We start from the raw sequence: 24,348 nt of genomic DNA, 5'->3' as shown, positions 1-24,348 counted from the left end.
AGACGAGAGCCATTCTTAATTGATGCCAGATGGAGATCAGAACGTTGAAAAGAGTTGGGCCCAGGATGGATCCCTGAGGGACTCCAGCATTTATACTGTGAGCTTCTGATTTTTTCCCATCACCTACTACTATTATGAACCTATCAGAGAGAAATGATTTAATAATTGAGAAGACATTTCCAGCTATGGCATAGCTGGAGATCTTGTGAAGTAAACCTTTATGCCATACCCTATCAAAGGCCTTTGATATGTTAAGAGCAATTGCCCTAGAAAGGTTGCCTCTTTCGAGAGATTCGCTAATCCTAAGAGATATAACTGTAAGCACATCTGATGTAGATCTAGCAGAACGGAAACCATATTGTGTGTCACTAAGAGGGTAATTTTTGCTGAGATGGTTGATTACTTCTGTATTTAACACAGATTCCAGCAACTTACTCATGACGCACAGGAGACTTATTGGCCTGTACTGAGAGGGGGATGAACGATCACCTGAATTCTTAAATACAGGACATACTGATGAGATTTTCCAAGGTGATGGGAAGCAATTCTCCTTAAGACAGCGTTTAAACAGTTTTGTAAGTATGGGCGTGAAGTTTTTTGAGTACTATAATTGGAATACCGTCAGGACCGGTTGCTTTACTGGAATCAAGGTTTTTGATTAACTTGGCAACATCACGAACAGATATTTGTATATCACATAGTGTGTTTTCTGATACAGGATGAAATATTGGGGGGTTGACGGCCTTGGTCACAAAGGGCAGAATTAGCTGCAAAGTTCTTGGCAAAGAGTTTGGCTTTGTCTGATGCTGACGAGATTACCTCAGGCCCATTGATGATAGTTGGGATAGAGCACACGCTTCTGTTCAGGATTCTGTTTGCTATTTGCCAAAACTGGTGGGAACCAAGCCGCTGCTCAGCTACTTTGGATTACATTTATATATAATGCATATAATATTTTAATATTTAATATTAAATTTACAGATAAGCATATTTGCTTTGTTGTTTTTGTTTTAGAACGATTCCAACTCGCAATGAAAAATTTCAAACCGGAAGCTGTAAAACGAATCACAGTTTCAACGCCTAAACAAGACGATTTGAGTGTTATAATATATATATATATATATATATATATATATATATATATATATATATATATATATATATATATATATATATCCTTATTCACAAACAAACCCTTACACGCTTATATCCCCTTCACTACTTCAGACACCGTACATAACAAAGAATGTACAAAAAGACCAGACTTTCAAAGCCTAATTATTACAATTCACAGGTATATTATTTAGATTCTCAGTTTTTAAATATCATCAATCAGTTTTTCGCCTGAATCTATTAAAACAGATGTTAAAGAAACAAGTGGTAACGTTGGCGAAATTTTTATGGCAACATAACACCTGGTTTTTCGCAAAATAATTTGGTGACCAAGCGGGATTTATTACAATAGAAATAGATTTTATTTATTTTATTGTGCTTCCTTTTCCTAATCTTTTACAAATAAGATTAGATTTCCCTCTTGAAATAAACGTCGCGGTAGGCACAGATGGCTGCGGTAGACCTTCGATCCTAAATTGGCAATGCCATGGAACCGCAACATTTGTTTTGGAAATCTGATAAGAAAAAACCATGGATAGAAATACTAGTGATAACGGAAATATACTTTGATACACAATATTTTTTCACCATAAAACTATTCAAAAATAATTATTAATTAAATTAATAATTACTAGCGGGACCTGTGGAAATTCCGCAGGAGACTCATTCACATATTGATGTTAGCATTCTGTAGATGTTCAGTGTAAATGGAGACGCTCTGATATTATTGTAGCTCTTTTGTTAAAACCGTAAAAACATTTATTTAAGCGAGCAGGGATGCCCAGCGTAGCCCGGTCGTAAAGTGCGCTTTAATATTTAAATATTTTAATTCTTGGTGATTTCGTATGTCATAGAGTTCAATCGATTTTTATATATTAAAAAGTTGCGATTTCAAAAATAAAATAAATATATCCATATGACCGGTGCGTCATCTTAAATCGAAACCGAAACAAAAGCTATATAGATCCTTATTGAGTATTTCGTATTTTAATTAATGGAACTTTTTATTGTTTTATAGGAATTTAAAGAAGAAATACTTTATATATATAAAGTATTTCTTCCTTAACTTCCTATATATATATATATATATATATATATATATATATATATATATATATATATATATGAAGAATAAAAATCTTTAAAAATAAACACCTGTTTATTTTATATATATAAAAAAAATTCGTGTTGCAGTTTTGGCTTCAAATGAATTTATACATGTTTTATTCTTCAAATTTCACTCAACACTTCTAACGGATATACACAAAAATAACCATCCATATATATATATATATATATATATATATATATATATATATATATATATATATATATATATATATATATATAATAGCTGACGGCCTGTAATTGCTCGGTCGTAAAATACGCTTAAATGTGATATTTTCGTTCATGTAGATTTCGTGTTTATTATTATACTAGCAATCGGTGCCCGGCGTTGCCCAGGTGTTTTGAAGTGTATGCTGAGGAAAAAAAAAAGGTCAATTTTTTTAAACTTTGACCCCTATTATGACCTCTTAACATTTATTGTTTAGGGATCAACTAAAGTTAATAAGTTAGATCCATGTCCAAGGAATCTATATATAAAATATCACGTGTTTAGACCCTAAATTGTAGGAGGAGTTTGGTAGAGTTCTCAAAGGTCAAATTGTTGAATATTGACCACTTAATCGCCAAATTTCTGTCGAAAACCTATCACATCGATTTTCCCAAATCTCAGTACCCTGTATATCAAATTTCGAATCTGTAGGCTTAAAATTGACAGAGTTTTAGCGTAGGGAAATGCACACAGACGCACAGACACACACAGACACTATCACTTATATATATATATATAAACATAAACATCATATATATAAGGATAATAGTACGCCATATATATAACAAAAGACCATTATTTACTGAAGTGAAAGGAAAACCTGGGGGAACTTTACCCCAAAATAAATCTATATTTTTTTGTGTGTATTGTTAGTCTTATCAACACACCTTTTTTCTATTCATTTATTTAAAAAGAAAATACAACTTTGTTATTTATGAGTCGTGGAATTGCATTCATCTACAAAAGATCTAGCTAATGTGCATATTTTTATCGTTTTTAATTAATTCCCTATTAGTTTTTTTTTCGGTTCTCTTCTACGATGATCATCTTTATTTAACTATTACGTGTAATTATATTCATACAGATATTCTATATGATTTATATTTGCGTAATATTTGCGTAGAAATGAAGAAAATCAAATTTACTGTGTGTTTATCGTGTTGCCATAACAACGTGACGTAGCCAAGGACGGTAGTGTACGTGAGTGTGTGTGCGTGTGTGCGCGTGTTTTCGTGCTGTGTTTATATTATGCATATTGTTTCGTATCTTATCAACTTTTTCGAATCTATGTGTACAGTAATACAAACCCGTTTTTCGAGCTGAATAAATATGTTACATTGAATAAAAACACGAAAAATATATCCAGATAGATATAAGAGTAACTTATCTTGCTTTTGATAACATTTATTTGTTATATATTTGTTTTTGACAACTTTTTCGAATCTATGTGTACAGTAATACAAACCCGAAATGAAAAGACCATGAGTGAACGCGCGTTTTATATAAAAATAAGTATTTTTAAATTTTATCTTTCTAACTTTAAAAAAAAGTTTTAAAATTTTATTAGCCGGCATAATTTATTTTTAAATATTGAAAAATTTCAGGAAAATTAATTTTTGCTAGATTTTCAAAACATTGTTTTCGTGTTGTGTGTACGTGTCTGCGGCTAGCACCAGAATGGCGGCCGTGATGTCGTAGGTTGGATTGTTAGATTGTGTAATTTTCGTATTTTTTTAATTTGTAAATAACAAGTTATGAAAAAATTAAACCCTTCCAAGATGGACAATAAATAAAGCCATAATATTTTATGGTAAAGGTAAGAGCGTAGGAACCATAGTTTTTTTAGGAGATGTGATTATTGGATTAACCAATCAGAAATCGTCTGTGGCACACACATCTCTGTTTTTATAGATATATAGATTGTACTGGACCCAATATATAGTAATGATTTAAAAAGCTAAAATAGAAATGCTCCACCACCGAAAATCGAAACTAAAATGTTTAGCTTACGATTTACTTTTTTCTTTGAATGACTGAGCTATGAAGACATGTTTGCTGGTAAGCTAACAGATAAAACATGAACTAATAGCTATTACGTTACGCATGCATATTCGTTCGACCTTCACCTGACAAATTCCATTCTTAAAATTTTCACACTTTTACACCGATTTCACCTGAAATTAGCTAGATCTTTTGCAGAAAAATGCAATTCCACGACCCATGCATTACAAAGTTGACTAGAAAAATTGTTTTTAATATGAATGTAAATACACAAAAAAAAAAAAATTATAGGAACATTTTTGTTGCTTTCGCTTCCTTCTCTGTAAGTTTCAACCGGGCGCAAACGAGACATGGGAACTGATGCCCACACTAAATACGTCGATATACTCTTGAGGTCAAATCTATGTTCATACTTCATGGAGGATGAGACTAAGAGAAATGATCCTAAAAATTACCATATCTAATATATCAATAAATATAGAAAATAGGGGTTAATCTAGCTTCTAAAATCGGCTAACTTAGTCTGAAATCCTAAAGTAGACATCTATTTTTTAGTTTACTTTGTTTTTGACGATCCGTTGATTGAATATATATATATATATATATATATATATATATATATATATATATATGGTGGTATACAGGGGATACAATCGAAGCAGCAAAAGTGAAGCTGGCCTGCAAGATAATATATATATATTTATATATAGTGTCTTGCAGGCCAGCATTAATATATATATATATTATTATTATTATTAATATTATTATTAATTTGAAAGTATAGATTTTAAGCAATTGTTATAAAATTTTAAACATAGAATTGTATTATAATCTTAAAAAATCCTGCAAATTTTAATGCAGTTTCGTCCCATAGAACCAAATATATGAACATTTCAATATTCAATTTAGCTACGAGTATATATATATATATATATATATATATATATATATATATATATATACAAGCAAACATTTAATAAAACATGTTAAAACACTTTGAAATGAGTTAAAAACATATTTAATCTGAAAAGGAAACACTAGATAAGTGGATAGTCCTTAATCCGCGGAGTTTTGAAGAAATACTCTCCTTCTCATCAGAGGGTAGGAATTAGCAAAATGCGGGATCGGATTTTGCCTGAAAAAGTATTTGATGAAATAATAAGTAAGTCAAAGATCTTACTTGATAACACAAAAAGTGAAGCAGAGGGAATATGGTGAAGAAAAAGGTGATTACACATGAATGGATAGTCTGGTGGAACATAAACAATCCAGTGACGTTAAAATCCAAATGTAAAACTTTAAGAAAGTTAAAAGAATTTCCATTTGTACAAGTAATATCCAAGGAAATCCCGTAATTGGAAGAAGATGGTCCATAATAATCCAAAGGCAGAAATCCATAGAATAATTCACAAAAATGTGTACAAGGAAAAAAGGAAAAAATCCCAATAATATTAATAATATGGGTTTCACTCTACTGCTGAGACATAAATATAAATAAGAAAGATCAGGGAAGAAAAAAATGGTGATAGAGTTAAATATAAAATAGAGAAACGAATGTCAAAATGACCCAAACAGGAAATGTTAAAGGCGCGAAAAAATTTATAGGGCAAAATAATATAGGTCAACTGAAATGTACAGGTCATCACTTAAAAAAGGTCAGCAAGAGTTGTTAGAAGACACTAAATGGAAAATAAATAAATAAATTAATAAATAAATAGAAAATACATAATAAATAAACAATAAATAAATAAATAAAAAATAAAAATAAAATATAAGATAAAAAAATAAAAATTATTTAAGGGGAGAGGATGGCCAGTATCTGCAAATTCAGGAAAAAGCAAGAAAAAAGTAAGTAAAAGCATATAGTAAAATATAAGTAAATATACATACAAGATATGAAAGTGTGGGTAGATTGATATATTAGATAGATAGTAAAGTTTAAAGAATAAAGCAGAAAATACAGATGCAAAGAAGAGGTAAAGCATTAAAATAAAGGATTATTAAATTATAAAGTATTAAGAAGTATGTAGAAAACGATAAAGTTAAAGAAAAATTTTATATAAAAGATAAAAGTAATAACTATGTAATTTCAAAATTGCCATAATTAAATTTGGACTTATGTTTACAGAAACAGATCAGTTCATTTTTAAAATTTATTATATTGTTACTTTGAGGGGAAGTAATTAGAGTTATAGCTTCGGTTGTGCAGAGGCGACATGGCTTATAGCATGGAGTACAAGACTTAACTTTTTTTGATAGTTCATTTGATTGAGAAGGGCGTATTGTTAGAGTTAAGTTTTTTAATTAAAGTTGTTAGAGAAGTTCCTTGGTTATTATTAGAATTATGGTTGTTAAAAGAAGAAATGTTGTTTGATATTCCTTTCTTGATTAATGTTGAGGTAGCGCCGATATATGCATGTACTTTATTAAAAGTTCGAGGTCTTGTATTAATATTAATTTGCTGATTTGTATTAGTTAAATGGTTTGAATTTTGTTCATAGTGTTCAATAAATGGTGGGACAATGTCTGTATGAGGACTATTTTGGAGGGGATAATGAGTGTTGTTAGTGTTGTGATGGCTGTTAGGAGAAATATTATTATTCTCATTATTATTATTATTATTATTATTATTATTATTATTATTATCATTATTACTAGTTGTATGATTGTAGATGGAGGGGCTGCTCGGGTGGTGTATTGGATTAGTAACTATATCAGATGGAGGATAGGAAGAAGAATAACTTGAAGACGAAATATTAGTGTCTGTTATGGGAGGGTTGCGTGGGAGCTCAGTAATAGTGCAAGAATATATAACATCTTTATGGATGCAATCATTATTGAGTGGGCAAAGATGTTTGTTATTATAATTACAGTTAGTTTTGGGTTTAATTGGGAAAGGGATTTTTTAGGCTGATTTAATTTTTTGGTTATTAGATGTTAAGATTCTTTGTGCTAAATTAGGCATTGTTGAATAAGAAATCCTGATTGAATTTTTATTGAAAATAGAACTATATCTGTGTGGGTATTTGAAAGAGTTTTTTTACAATGTTGAAGAATTCTTTAGGTATATTAGTTTTGACATTTACGCTAAATGGAGGATTAAACCGAATATTTTTCTTTCTCCTGATGCGACTGGGTGGGTTAGAGGTATTGCAATTAGTATTTTGGTTTGGATTATAAATGTAGACTGGTTCATTGTTATTGATAGCGGCAGATCTTGTTATTTGAACTGGTTTCTTACGAGTCATATTGTGTGTGATTATAGATTTAAGGCGGCCTGCAGGAGGAGCATAATTGTTGTATTTAATCTTTTCCTTGTGTCCTGAGTTCCATAAGGCATTATTGAAGAAAGTAGCATTTTGATTAAAAGTTTTTTATCAGCAGAAAGAGCAGAAATTTTTCTAGAGACGGATGGTACTCTAGATTTTATAATTGAGTTGGGGTGGTTAGAAGATTTATGGACATATAAAAGCGTAAGATTAGTTACTGAGTTTCGGTGTTAAGATTAAGTGTAACATCTAGAAAATTTGAAGTTTTTTGTTTGGTTCAATAATTATAGAAAGGCCAAAGTTATTGAAAAAGTTATGTAACTTTTTAATTCTTTTGTTTTACTCTCTTGGCCTGGATGTTGTAGTAAACAGAGCATCGTCTCTATAAAGACCCCCTTGGATATGTTTAAAGTGGTATTTAAGTTCTTTTCGTAAGAAGAGTCCCACTAAATCGGTAACTTCTGCAGAGTCAGAAGGACCCATCAAGATGTCAAAATTATCAGGGGTATCCTTTCTAGTCCAAAGCTTATTGTTAAATTGTATAAGGGACTTTCTCGTTAGGAGAACTAATTTTATTTTTAAATTAGTTTAGTCAGAATTTCTTTTAGCAAAGATAAGAGCCTTATTTAAAAGGATCGGAGAAATTGATTGATAATAATTTTGGATGTCAAATGTTATAAAGTTAAGGAGGTGTTTATTTTTAAGGGAGACAAACCAATTAATTACGGAATCTGAATTCAGCCAAAGACGGAAATTTACTTTTTCTTTAATAGAAGGGATGATTCTATCTAAGATATTTTTGCTTACAGCTCCTAAGTCAGAATTAGATGGGCAGATCAATCTGATGGAGGGGTTGTCATAGAAATTAAGTTTATGATCTTTGAGGGGGAATCTAGGAGTACCCGGAGAAATTATTTCAGTGAAGTTATGACTATTCATAGAAGTCAGTAAAAGTTTAGCTTAAGAATTAATGGAATCTAAAGTCTTAGGAGGGACTATTTTATAAGATTTATTAAGTTCTTTATACAAAAGTATGTAGGATAGTAAGTTTATAATAATTCTTTTTCTTATCAGCAGGGACGAATATATGTTTATTCTTTTTAACTTTTTCAGCAAAATTATTTATTTTTCGAGTAACCGGATTATAATGGTGTTTTTGTTTCTTAAATTTTTTTTTGACTAAATTTAACATGGAATTCTCAAACTCCTCGAGGTATGGGTTGTATTTGGGGTGGGCAGTGGTTTTTAATCCATAAAATTTGGCAGCAATTCTTTCGAATTTCTTTTGTTCTCTATGAGAGTTGATAGGAGTTCATTTGTTAAGATTTCTGGGTGAAATTGGTCTTCAGAGGAAATAGGCGCTTTAAGTTTATTTTTAATGCTTAAGTCATGGTGATAAGCCTTCCACCTTATATTTTTTAGGAAAGTGTTCAAAGCGAGAACAAATTTGTGGATATATTCTTGTTGGGTAGGAATAGGGATATTTTTGGCAGACAGAGGAATGTGTTCCTTTTCAAACATATCTGGAGAGAATAAAAAGCTCAACCAAACGGGAGCTTATAATAAAATAAAAATTACAATTAAATTTACCAAAATGATCCAAGATGGTAAAATTAAAGTATATTATAAATATTAAAGAATTAATATTTATAAAGTTATCTCAGCCAGATGTAAAAGCTCGATAAAACCAAATAGGAGATAGAGCTTATAATACGAGCAAACAGTTAATAAAACATGTTAAAAATACTTTGAAATGAGTTAAAACATATTTAATCTAAAAAGGAAACACTAGATAAGTGGATAGTCCTTAATCCGCGGAGTCCCGAAGAAATATTTTCCTTGTAATCATTTTTATATATATATATATATATATATATATATATATATATATATATATATATATATATATATATATATATATATATATACCACCCTTTTTGGCAATTATATATGTTCCAGATCTCCGCGACTATTGATCAGAATTTTTCAAATGAAGGCTTGTTGGAAAGATAATGACCTAAATTGTGTACTAGACTATATGACATTTGCCTTTAAGGTCGCACATTAAGGGGATTATCTATCACCCAGAGTCTATTTTTGCACTTTTTTACAGCCATAAAATGTTTCAATCATAATCTTAGTTTTGTATATGAATTACAAAATATCTGATATTTTCCCAAACCTCTGAGCGTAATGGAGGGATACTAAAAATTGCTGCTAAATGATCTGAAATAAGCAAGGGGTGATTTGATTCGAAATATTTCTTATATCTTATATCTTATATGTCTGCTTTTTATTTTTCATACATAAAGTAAATTTCACAATGTATAAGGATTATTTGATACTGGGGATATTCATAATTGTACCCTATTTAAAAAAATCTCATACAAAATATGAGAAATATTTGCAATCAAGTCTCCCCATTCATTTTAAACCTTAGCAACAAGTTTTAGTCTTCCCTCTATCAAGGCCAGAGTTTTGTGAAAAAAAAATTATTTATGTATAATCACTGTGGAAAATAACATACAATTCGAATCCGAATTCAACACTCTTCTCGTAAGGTTAAATATGTAATCTGTATGTAATACTAAGTATTCTTGAATCTTATCATAAAATAAGATCCAAATGAAATTTTATTAATAAGAAACAAGAAATCTAGCAAGATCGCACACAATTTAAATATAAGCGTTTCCAGTGGCTTCGTAAGACTTGTAAAATCCAAAGCGTTTTAGAGCAGACGAAATTTTATTTATCGCTAGTAAACAGTCAAATAAACAAAAACTATTTTTTAAAAAGATTGTGAAGTTAAACATTCTTTGAATTCCTGAATATTACGAAACAATAACTGAAAAATGTAGAGTTCTTAATCGTCATTGTATCTGTGGTACTAAAGAAAAGTTTGAAATCGTTTGAGAAAATGTTTGGTTAGAAACGTATTTTTCCTTTATGTTAAATACTTTTCAACTTAATTGAAAGTAAATGTGCAAAATAATATAAAACTATGGAAAATTAACAACATTATAATATAGTTTTCTATAGTTTTCTTTCACGTGTGCGCAAAGAAAAATGTTGAAAATAAAACTAAGTCATGTTTATTTTAGTTTGTGTTTTTCTATATCCCATATTTTTAAACGCTCTCTAAAAACATGATCGATAATAAATATTGAGGTAGAAATATTGAGACTCAATCGAGTGTTAGAAAGATCATAAACTTTCAAGTTTTTAAAAGTTAACATTTCAGTTTCTGTTTTTGTAAATAATTTTTCATTATTCGATCATTTATAAATATGGCGCCATTTTTCTTTGAACTTTCCCAGATAATAATAATAATAATAATAATAATAATGATAATAATAATAACAACAACAACAACAGCAATAATGAAAATAATAATAAATATGGCGCCATTTTTCTTTGAACTTTCCCAGATAATAATAATAATAATAATAATAATAATAATGATAATAATAATAACAACAACAACAACAGCAATAATGAAAATAATAATAATAATAATAATAATAATAAAAATAAAAATAATAATCATAAAAATAATAATAAAATACTAATAATTATAATAAAATAATAGAAAGAAACAAATAATAAAATAATCATATTAATAATAATTTAATATTGAGTAATAATAATAATGATAAAATAATAAAAATAATAATAATAAAATACTACTACTACTACTACTACTAATAATAATAATAATTAAATAAGAATAATAATAAAAATAGTGATTATGATAATAATTATAAAAATAATGATAATAACAATAACAATTTATAATAATAACAATAATAACATTAATAATAATTAATAATAGTAAAAATAAAATAATAATAATAATAATAAAAGCAAATAATAATAAAAAATAATACCAATAATAATAAAATATTAAAAACGTAATAAAAATAACCATAATAATAATATTAATTATAATAATTATATTAATAATGATAATGATAATAATTCAACAACAATAATAGTAATAAAAATAATAATAATAAATAACAATAATAAAATAACAATAATAATAATAATAATAAAATGCTAATAATTATAATAAAATAATAATAATAAACAAACATTAATAAATAAATACTTATAATGATTGTATATTAAATAATAATAATAATAATAATAATAATAATGATAATAGTATTTAAAATAATCATAATAATAACAAAGACCACAACAACAACAATAATAATAACACTAATAATAAATAATAATAATGATAATAATAAAATAAAAATAAGATTAACAATAATAAAATCATTATAATACCACCAATAATAACAATAATATGATAAATAAGAATATCAAAAATGGTAAAATACTAATATTAATAATAAAATAATTATAATAAACAAATAATAATAATAATAATAATAATAATAATAATAATAATAATAATAATAATAATAATAATAATAATAATAAGTTCTCCAATATAGAGGAAAAAATGAACCACCTGATTTACATGGACGATTTTAAACTTTTTGCAAGGACCGAAAAGGAGCTAGAGACCTAATAAACACTAGCAGGATCTTCAGCCAAGATATCCAAATGGAATTTGGAATGGAAAAGTGCGCACTACTAGTTATAAGAAAGGGAAAACTGGAAACGACTGAAGGCATGGAACTACCCAATCAAACCAAGATGAGGGCACTCGAGGAACAAGACGACTATAAATACTTGGGAATTCTGGAAGTGGGCACCATCAGAGCAACAGAAATGAAAGAGAGAATTGGACAGTATTACCTCAGGAGAACAAGAAAACTCCCGGAAACGAAATTATATAGCAGAAACCTAATAAAAGGTATAAATACATGGGCAGTATCACTAGTAAGATACTCTGGACCGTTTACAGGGTGTACAAAATAAGAACTGAGACAGCTCGACCAGAAGACCAGGAAACTCATGACCTTGCAAAATGCACTACACCCAAAGGACGGTATTGACAGACTCTACGTGAAAAGGAAAGACTGCGGAAGATGACTGGTCTGCATAGAAGACTGTGTGAATTACACAAACAAACAAACAAACAAACAAACAAACAAACAAACAAACAAACAAACAACAAGAACTAGAAAAATACATAATGCAAAATACTGAAAGGATAATTATGGCAGAGAGAGACACTGAAAAAACGAACAAAGCAGAAAACAAAGAGACAAATGAAAAAATGAGAAAAGAAAAATGGGAAGCAAAAAAACTCCACGGAATAAGAATGACAAAAGATGAGAATAAGGGAAACACCTGGACATGGATGCGAAAAGGACATATAAATCGAGAAACTGAATCTCTAATAACTGCAGCACAAGATAATTCAATAAGAACCAACCATATCAGAGCAAAGATCGATAAAACACAAGAAAACAGCAAATGCAGACTCTGTGGACAAAGAGACGAAACGACAAACCATATAGTAAGTGAATGGAGAAAACTGGCCCAAAAGGAATACAAAAACAGGCACAACCAAGTGGGGAGGGCAGTGCACTGGGAATTGTGCAAACGACTGCATTTTGTACGTACAGACAAATGATACAAGCATAAACCCACAACAGTACTCGAAAACGAGAACCACAAAATTCTATGGGACATGAAAATACAGACGGATAAACCCATCTAAGCAAGAAAACCAGATGTCGTAATAATTAACAAGAAAGAAAAATCCTGTCAAATCGTAGATGTTGCTGTTCCAGCTGACCACAGGGTGAGTATGAAAGAAAAGGAGAAACGAAGCAAATACACAGAGCTATCCAGAGAGTTTAAAGGGATTTGGACGATGAAGAAAATAATACCTATAATAGTAGCAGCACTAGGAACAATTCAGAAAAAACTTTGAAAAAAGAATGGGTGAAATTGGAATACGAGGAATGGCTGCAAAACTACAACGGCTAACGATTATAAAAACGGCTGAAATATTAAGGAAAACCCTTGAATGCGGAGAATAATACAAGTATATAATATAATGAAGAACACTGAAGCTGCATATCTACAAGTTCTACACCACCATCACGCATCCCTCCCATTGTCTCATCTCCGACCCCCCCGCAAAGTGATACCAAATAGCCGAGAAGGGTCAAGGAGCTTGGAAAAACTGAGGAAAGAGCGCTGACCAGACCCCCGCTGGACAAACGCGAAGAGAACTGGGATCTTGGGGAGGCTTAGTGCCACTTAAATTCCAGTATAAACCAATGGCCGCTGCCAGCGAGAAATCAATGGTAAGCGGCTGTTGCGATGACGTAAATTTATTCGCAAATGCTCTCGAAGGAGGTAGAGATAGCTGGACGTCTGGGGAGACTTGTTGTCACTCAGCTTCCAGAGAACACCACAGGTTTCCAATCAGATCTTTGATGATTTGTGTAAAAGCTCCATGTGAGCCAATGATATTAATAATAAAGAACAAATACATTTTGTCATTAAAAAAAAAAAAAGACGCTGCACAGACTATGTACTAATCACAATGCGCTTTTATTATTCGCACGTGTACAGACCTTGAAAAGATTTTCACCTTTCAAACAAATTTTTTGAAGAAAGACGATTGATAGATGATACTGAGACATGTATGCTAACTGTAAATGTCCGAAATTCTCAAATATTACAGGATCTGATTCTTCTATATCAGATATTAGAATCATTTATATATGTTAAAGAAGAATCGAGACATTGACGTGTCTTTTGTGGATGAGGTTCACCATTTATGAGGAAAAGTTTTTAAAAAACTGCCAGCTATGCATACTTCTAGTACTTTAATTTTAAAACGGACTTGGAAAGATCAAACTGAACAGCTTACGATAAAAGCTGACATGAAACTACATATTTAAATTCAAACTATACACAATCCAGATCGTCTCTCTAATAACCTTGCCATACGTAAAAAAAAAGAAAAAGTAAAACAAAAAACACACACGGATACATTTTCGGGTTGTAGTAAAAGAACAAAATAAAAACATATATATTTTTTTACTGCAGATGGTGGAATCTATTCATGTTATTATATATTTGTATTAAATAAAGATTGCTTCTCTTATAGTTCTGCCTCCATATAAATTTGCACTTGTCAACCATTCTGCAATGTGTTCAACGGTAGCCTGTATTCTGTATTTTGTACAAATACGAGAAAAATTCAATAGTTACAGTGTGTGCTTCAGAGCTCTGATCGATGGAATTGGACTCTGGATGCTAACGCGACGCATATTAAAATAGGATTTAAAATAGTAGATTAAGTGTGTGTGTGTGTGTGTGTGTGTCTGTGTTTATGTATGTATGTATGTATGTATGCATGCACGCGCGTATATAACCGATTAGGGTTAATTTTCATTATTGCAAAATCCTGTTGATATTTATTGTAATATGGGAAAATGATAAATTCCTTAATTATTTGCCCGGATTTCGTTAATTTGCTTTCCGATAAGGAAACCATTTTGTCCATTCTCGAATTTCCCTGAATGTAGCGAATCATTCCTTTAATATCTAGTAGACTCGTCATACCTTCATGACGTCATTAATACAATATTCAATTCTTTCTTTCAATCAACCAAAAATGTGTAATTTATTGTTGTGAAGTAAGAATTGAAATTTCTGGCATTTAACGTTGTTAAGAGGCTGTTTTTTGTTCAATTTATGATAGTAGAAATATATAATGTTTGTACTTTGTACATTATACCTGTACACAATTTCAACTTAAAATATATAATAAATATTTTTAAAAAATCCCTATTTTTTTCTAAACCATATCTTATTATATTAAAAAAAAAGATCCTATTTCTTTTTTTCTTTCTAGACCTTTCATTACAGTTAGTCAAAGAAAATGATTTGTTCGGTTATTTTTTTTTTAAAATAAATATCAATTATTTTGCCGGAAGACAAGACCTATTGCAAACGATTTACTCCATTCAATTAAGTAATAAGGAAATGGAAAATAGGTTAGATTGTAAAGTGCAAAACGGAAATTGTTCAGTTCAAAAGAATATATTCCAGCGTAAATTAAAACGCAAATTGTTAAGTGTCCGTATGAGGTTTAGGACTTTGAAAACGAAGATTGATTTGAGCTTTCTGTAAGTGTGCACGTGTGTGTGGGTAATCACATATATATCCATATGTATGAGTCAAGAACGTTTAGAGCCTTCGACCGAAGCACCCATTAGCGTGAGTGCATTTCCAGAAGTTCTAATAAAGAAGTTAGGTGTGGTTCTGATACATATTTATTTTTTTGTACTGCTTTACAGCAGTTTTATATATGTAGGAAGAAATTAGAAGTCTTGATCACATTGTACTGCGCTACTACGTCTCAAAATGGCACACCAAACCAAAATCGATGTGCCTTTTCAACAATGACGAAAGTGCACAATTAAAATTTATTAGTCATTTTTTTCTTTTGAATTAAAAAAAAATGCAACACAGAATGAAATCAACTTGGCAACACAGTTTTCTTTTTAATGAAATTGACTTGGCGCAATAAGATTCTTAAATGTACAATCATCACTTAAAAATAACATAAACTTTAAATGACAATAAAAATGATATAAACTTAACGAAATAGGACGCACGTCTCAACTGATGTTTTGGACGAATCAGGAATCAGGTTTCATCGTGGCAATTCAATTCTAAACAGAAGATTTTATATTCAAAGGATTAAAAATGTCTGCTTCGAATTCTTCAATTATACTTAATCATCATTCGATTAAACAGTTTTTGGCGGCAATTCATATTTGCTGTCGACAACATTAATTATGTAATCAGAAGGAATTGGTTCATTCCGTGAATCTCTTATGAACATTCGATCAATTAGAATTCTAACGTCACTTTTTTTTTATAAAAGTTTTGTTGAATCTAGATCTTTAGGCAAAGTAACTCTTGGTTTTTAATCGTTATTTTTAACACGCAACAACAGTTATGTAAATACTAAAATACTTGTTCCGTCAAAATGACGATAAGAAATATTACGTGACTTTATAATTATTATGCGTGACTCTATAATTGTTATAACGTGATTTTATAATTGTTATACTTGACTTGATATTTGTTATGTCACTTTATAATTGTTATTACGTGACTTTATAATTATTGATAGGTCACTTTATAATCGTGATTACATAACTGTATAATTGTTACACGTGACTTTTTAATTGTTATTACTTTATAATTGTTATTATACTCTTTATAATTGTTATTACGTGATTTTATAATTGTTATTACGTGATTTTATAATTGTTATTACGTGATTTTATAATTGTTATACGTGACTTGATAATTGTTATACTTGACTTTGTAATTGTTGTACGTAATTTTATAATTGTTATGCGTGGCGTTATGATTTTTATACATGACTTTAAAATTGTTATTACGTGACTTTATAAATGTTATATATGATCTGTCGGAAACAACCTTTAAGAGGTAGTCTGTTGACTTTAAACACAGTCGTACAAACACAAATGATGCTGAACGATTAGGTCACTAAAATTCGGAAGTTTTTTTTACTAATAAGTCACCGATTATCAAGGCTCGAGGTCCACTGAATGATAAGTGTTAAAGAGATCGTGTTCTGGATGATGAGTACCACCACGCGAGCATTGAAAACAACCGGTGGATTGGGCAGAATATTTCTGTATATGATTTGTTTATGAAGGAGTACGACTCAAAAAGTATTAGTTTACATTAGACTTGAAGACGATCATATTCTAGTCGGCTGAAAGCAGCTACATGGTATTTTGTTCCACAGGAAACAAACTTTGTTCATGGAAGTTCCACTTGGTCTTTGGTACACAAAAATAATGACTAAGAGAGATATACAGAGGGAGAAAGAAAAAGAGAAAGAGAGAAAGGAGGATTTTGACTGTAGTTGTAGCCAGGCGAGTTCTTGCTATGAATGTTTAGATATGGGGTGGTGGATTAGAGCTCAGTTGAACACCTACCATTAACATAACGACAAGGTTATTTTTGAAAACTTAAAAAAGAAAGAATTTAAAAATTCATTTAGACTAGTCGTAAATTCAAGTTAGGTGAGAAAGCAGAAGGTTTTAAACTATCAGTAGTAAATGTATTCACCATTATTCAATAAGAAAGCGGTGTTCAAAGTTAATGGCGCGTTTTCCCACTATCAATCAAAAGCAAAATTCAGATCATTGTTTGCCATTGTTTCAATGCAACAAATGAGTTTTTATGTCAATACGTAACAATGGATGAAACATGGATCCGTCACTTTACTCGAGAGTAAAATCGACACTCAGTTGAATATTATACTGCCTTATGTTAGTATCGTCAATAAAAACGGCCAACAAATGAAGAAAACGATGATGGAAAACCTACGTGGATTTCGAATAGCTTCCGTACCATCCTATTATTCAGATTTTGTCCCCGGTGACTACTGACCTTTTTGCAGACATCTAAAGTATATCAGAAACTGATGCGTATTTTGAGGCCAAAGACAACTCGTTTCTATAAAGAGAAGTGTACACCCAATAAAGTAACTATGTTGATGAATCTAATCGATTCAATGCCTAAAAGTTGTTTTATTATTTAGGCATGGAACTTATTGAGTGATGTGATGATTGATATCATCATCTAGCAAATACTACAGTCCATCATTGTTCGCTATCCTGGCTTTCTCTAAAACATGGTTGCCGCTGATGTAATCACAAAATCCGTATAACTGTCGACAACATAAGTTCTGCTATCTAGACCATGACTGACTCAACAAAGTAGCGTTTCTAGATCATTGTTGATCACACTAGGGTTCATCTGCCCTTTGACTCTCTTTCTTATCCTAGCCCCCATCCGTGTCAAGTGTTAGAAAACAGGTTTAGGAAAAGTGAAAACCGTGGGAAATCTAAAGAAAATGTAAAAAAAAAAAAAAAAAAAAAATGAGTAATATGGTTGCGGTGAAAGTAATCACAAATATATTGACTACGGAATTAAAAGCTCCAATTAGATAAATGCCGTAATTATAATTCGCGTTCTTTTACATAAAAAACAAAGCTCTATAATATTTTACCCATTTCTCTTAACGAATCACGTATTAAATTTACAAAAAAGATATTTAAAAATGAATCAGTTAAGGCAACGAGACAAAATACAAAGATGGCGATGTGACGTCCTTACCCACGCCCTTCCTTTGAATAATGAAATAACAATTAAATATCATAGGAACATATGATGCACCAATTGATCGATAGTTGTTTAATGGACTTAATAAATTATTTACATACAAAAGCATTCTATATAGTTTGTGGTGATAAGTGCGTCCCAATATTGCATTATGGGGTGAGGTTTTAATTGCTCTGAATTATAAAATCAAATAGGATTAAAGAGAGACAACCCAATTCGTACTTACACTTGTTCACTGTGGATTTATTTTTCTTACATCGATCCCTTTATTGGCAATTAAATACTAAATAACAGCAACAAGGCTGGTCAATTGTACAAAATGGTTTTGATACAAAGTATTTGGTTGACACCCTGTTCCAAACTTAATTGCTTAAATGTGTCGTCAATGTCTTTTAGTCAAAGGTTATGCGTGTTCACTAAATGGTTTCCGGTCAAGTACGTAAACTTCTACTTCCATGTGAATTTCTCTTACCCAGATTCTTGTTGGGTTCTCTTCAACCTAATCTATATTCTGTTGCTTTGTTTACGTTTATATAACAATCGTTTACGTCATATTACATAGGATATTTTGTTTTCAATTTTTCAAACGATATTTTTAATTTATGGTTTAACCCAATTTTATAATCGCTTATTCTTGCTTCCCCACACAATTTTTATTCAGATTACAATTGCTTCATTGTTCGTTTAGGTGTCGATCGATGCTAGAATTTGTCAACCACGTTTGGTGATAGAATTCACTTTCAAACATTTTATGAATCGTATTTGTCTTTGTTCACCATATTCAGATGAAGCCAAAAAGGGTTGTTATTTCGAATTTCGTTCAAATGCGTTTAAAATAATTGTTCCGAGTTATTGTGATTATTGTTTTCTCATTGCGTCATATAGAAAGCGTCAAACGTCCCCTCCAACTCCGGTTGGTAGTTGAACGTGTCTATAGCGTTCCATATTGTACTTTGGGAAAAAGCAAAACTGTCGTCCCTGTGTTCCGTTCTATCAAATATTTTTAACAATAACTCTTCTTGTCTCTGTTGTTGAAGTAGCATTCTCTCCTCCAACGCTTGTTGCCTCTCTTGAAATTGTAACTGGGGCTGTTTATCACGTTCTTTTAAATTTTCCTCAGCCTTATGCTGCTGGTCCATCTGAGCCTTGATTAGTTGTATTAAGAGTTTTAACGTCTTCCATCTTTTAATGGCTTTTTTCCAAACGCACGAAAAAAAAATTCCGTTTTTGACTGGAGAAGAGAGATAAAATTATAAAAAAAGAAAATAAAGAAAATGTCCTTTCCTTGAGTGTGAAGAGGGAGGAATTTATCCCTTGCTTCTTGGTAAAAACCTTAGAGATAACCCAATATGAGAATGGACAAAAGAATTTTACTTGTGCAACAAAAACAAAAAAAAACAAAAAATACTGTGATACAATACAGTTGCAAAAGAATAAAAATACATTTGGAATTGTCTGGAAGTTAACCAAAATGTCTGTTTTTTTAATATGTGAGTGTGTGTGTGTATGTAGGGGGGGAGTTGTCCCACGCGGAAGAAAAAGGTTTTCCACTTTAGAACCGACAGTTAAAAATAGAATATTTCAGAAAATTCCACTTAATGAAAAATATATTTCTTTTAGTCCAAGTAAAACGAAATTTCGCTCCCGTTAAAATATTCCATAAAGTTAGCAGCATAAAACCAAGGCAAAAACCCCCCCAAAAAACTTTTCACTTCATTTGAAAAATGTTCAGATTTGCATATGAATAAACAGTCGACGAGTTACACTAGAATTGTTCTCGCGGTGAAAATTGGGTCAACATTTTTCTTTTTTTCTTCTTTCAATAAGCAACCAAATTAACAAAATGCGTTAAGCACAATTCTTTTCAATTTAAATATAGAGACAAAAAGATTACTTTCAATTGCGTCGATAACTTTGCCTTGTTTTCGTTTTCTGTTGTTTTGTTTTTAGAACGTAATTGCCAGTCGACTTCTTAGCTTGTAAATCCGTTCTTTTGAAGTCAATTAGAATATTTTGTGTGTGTGGAGTTTACCAGTATGAAAGTGGAATCCGTCGTCGCCAGTTATTATGGGGTTAAATGGTAATAAGAACAAAGGAACACGGGATTTTTAGGAACGAAACACAAAGTTAGTTGAGTAATACAATTCCTTAACGGTTGGACCTGTGCACCCGACCTGCTTGGTCGCGTGCCAAACATATTGCCGGGCACCGGTACCCGTTACTGGAAATGATGTCACTAAAGGAAGTGACGCATGAGATAATCCATTAATCCCATGAAGGGGCGTCCCCAACAAAAAGAGGTATAGATTGCTGGAAAAGGGGGCGATAACAATTCTAACAATGTTGAAAGAGAAGGTCCGCGCTGGTGGTATGAAAATTAGGAACTTTATTGGAAAATTGTTGCGTTTCGACAGAACAACCTTTTTCGGAACAAATATCAATCTCAGCTGTAAAAAAATTAAATGGTAGTAAACAGGCGGGAACTAACAACATTCCAAATGCTAGAAAGTTCTAGAGGGGGATTTGGTCTGTCGAAGGGCGACATAATAAGAAGGCTAGGTGGTTGGGAGAGGTCAGAGCAAGTCTATCAGGAATGCAGCAGATGCAGAACGTTAAGATAATCATTGATGACGTGAACGTTGGCATACGAAGGATAACAAACTGGAAGCAATCTGGTCCAGATGGAGCGATGGGCTTCTGGTTCAAACAGTTCCAATGCCTTTATTCACCTATAGCTGCTGCCGTGCAAAGGGTCGTAGAGTCGAAAGAGGTCCCTGATTGACTTGCTAAGGGAAGGACGACACTGATTTGCAAAGGGAGCAGCTGCCAGCTATATAGACCGATTATATGTCTACCACTTATGTGGAATCTGTTAACGGGGTCTTTGCAGAAAAAGTTTACGGCCATCCTGTGAGCAAGTGTATTCTCCTTGCTGAACAGAAAGGCTCGAGGTGTACCATGGAGCAACTAATAATTGATAAGGAAGTAATGCAGGATGCAAAGAAGAAGAAAATGAATCTGAGCGTGGATCGATTACAGAAATGCTTACGACATGGTTCCTCATTCATGGATCCGTGAAACACGATCGATGATGAAGGTTGTTGGGAATGTGATAGGGCTTTTGGAGACAAGTATGGCTCAATGGAAAACGGTGCTTACAGCAAACAGAGAGGTTCTAGGGCAGGTTGTCATTAAACGTGGAATATTCCAAGAAGATTCCTTATCTCAGCTTCTTTTTATAATGATAATGGTACCACTGAGCATCCTCTTGAAGAGAAAGAGAGAGAGAGAGAGAGAGAGAGAGAGAGAGAGAGAGAGAGAGAGAGAGAGAGAGAGAGAGAGAGAGAGAGAGAGAGAAACGGGTATAAATTAGATCTGGTGGTTGAAGCCTCGACCATCTACTGTTTATGGATAATTTGAAGATATTCGGTGGAAATGAAAAGGAAATGGAGAGACTGGTAGAGATCGTAGGGACATACTCAGAAGACATCGGAATGGAGCTTGAGATTAGTAAATGTGCGGTGCTGGTAATGAAAAGGGGAGTAAAGGCTTATTCGAATGGAATAGTACTATCAAATCGAGAAATTATGAAAGAAATCGAAGATACAGAGTATAAGTATTTGGGAGTGCCGGAGTATTTAGTAGGCATTGTGAACAGAGAGATGAAAAGTAAAGTTAGGAAGGAGTATCTTAGAAGAGTGAAACTAATTGCGAAGTCGAAATTGTATGGAGGAAACCTAATGAAAGCGGTGAATGCATGGGTAGTCAGTGTTTTGAGATACAGTGCGGGAATTTTAGAATGGTTTAACAAGGAGTTGCATGCCATGGATATCAAAACAAGAAAAATTTTAGCAATGTTTGGTATATTCCACATTCGAAGTAACGTAGTGAGGCTGTATCAAAAGATAAAAGATGGTGGGAGAGGATTGAAAAGTGTAAAAGATTGTGTTGGAACTGAAGATATGTTGAAGAAGCATGTGGTTAGAAGTGAGGAGTGGATGCTTCAGGTTGTGGCCAATGAAGTGGAGGTATGTGAGACCAAGACTAAGTATGTGAGACAGAGAAAAGGCAGAGGAACTGGCTAAGAAGAAAATGCACGGAAAGTTCTTCCAGGATATAGCAGAAGTGGCTGATGAAAGATCATGGCAATGGCTTAGAATACTGAAGGTTTTGTTTGTGCACACAAGTGCAGACATTAGGAACACAACTGTGCAAAAAAGTGGTTCTAGGAGAGGAAGTTGCTGAAAAATGCTGGATTTGTAGTAAGGCCTCAGAATCAATTGCGCACCTTTCAACAGGGTGTAGCAGATTGGCCCAGAGAGAGAGAGAGAGAGAGAGAGAGAGAGAGAGAGAGAGAGAGAGAGAGAGAGAGAGAGAGAGTACCGCTAAAAACACGATCGCATTGGACTCCGGATATATTGGGAGGTCTGTAAGAAGGTTGGGGTGAAGTGGGTTGAGGAGGTGCTTCATGAAGTGAGAACAAATGAGGGTGGCAATGTAGAGGTATGGTGGGACAAAAGTGTCATAACGATCAAGAAATTGGAACAAAAAATCTTCCGGATTTGGTCGTCATTAATAAGGTCTCAAAAAACTGGCAAATTATAGACTTCTCAGTACCCTGGGACAGGAATATGAGAAGGAAGGAGAACGAGAAATGGAGCAATTATGCTCCATTGGCCTTGGAGATAAGGCGTATACACGGGGTTAACAGAAATAATCCCGGTCGTAGTTGGTACGCTAGGAGTAGTAACAATTCGTCTGGAAGGACAATTGAAAAAACTACGAATCACCAATGTTTTAGGCGGCCTTCAGACCTCTGCTATCGTAGGTACCACCAACATCCGTAGGAAAACCCTTGATCCTTGAAGTTCCTTGTCTGGAGCTGGGATTAATGGAAATCCTCTGGAAATGAATGCCATCTCTTGTCAGGGAGATGGCGATAAACGAAATCAGAATTATCATTATTTTGAATTTGTCATAGAACGAATATTTTAGCCAGTAAGTTACACAACTGAATCTATTTGCTTCATAATAACTATATTCATGATTTGAGATAAACTAATTATTTAAACTAGCAAAACCCGGTTCTCGGAGTTATGGAAAAATGTTAAGCGTGGAAAATCTTAAATAATCATTTTGAAATGTTAAATATCTATGCATCAGTGGTGCCAACTGGTAATATGGCGCAAAGCCTAAACAGAGTAGGTAAGTGAAACTTTTGTCTCAATTATTCTAGCGTTTTTTTCTCACATGCCCCTATTCGAAAGCGTAGCAGTCGTAATCATACTGATATACGTAATTGAGCAATACAAGTAATTACAACAAAAATCATGTTACCATGCAATTTTAAATTAAAAAGAAAAAAATCTACTGTAAACTTACTGAATATATTTGTTTATTTTTTAAAGAAAATTTGCACTTTGTATTGTTTATTTACTTTGATTAATAATACTTTTTATTTTTTTCAGTTTTTGGAATGTTTTAAACACCCCAACCTTGAAAGCCGTTCTTAATAATGGATAGGTAGGGGGTGTTTATTTCGCAAGCCGTTCTGAACATGGGGATGTTGAAGGTGTTTACGCCCCACTTTGTACTGTAAGAAAATAATGGGATTTTTTTAACGGATTTTTTAGTAACCAGCGTAGTATAAACACACCAACCTCCTCATATTATGAAGGGCTTTCGAACTAAACAACCCCCGAAAGCCGAAACATGGGGAGGTTG

This window comes from Euprymna scolopes, chromosome 5, assembly GCF_053919585.1.
Source record: "Euprymna scolopes isolate OS-2025 chromosome 5, ASM5391958v1, whole genome shotgun sequence".
Classification (NCBI taxonomy): Eukaryota; Metazoa; Mollusca; class Cephalopoda; order Sepiida; family Sepiolidae; genus Euprymna; species Euprymna scolopes.
This window is presented reverse-complemented; position numbering follows the sequence as displayed.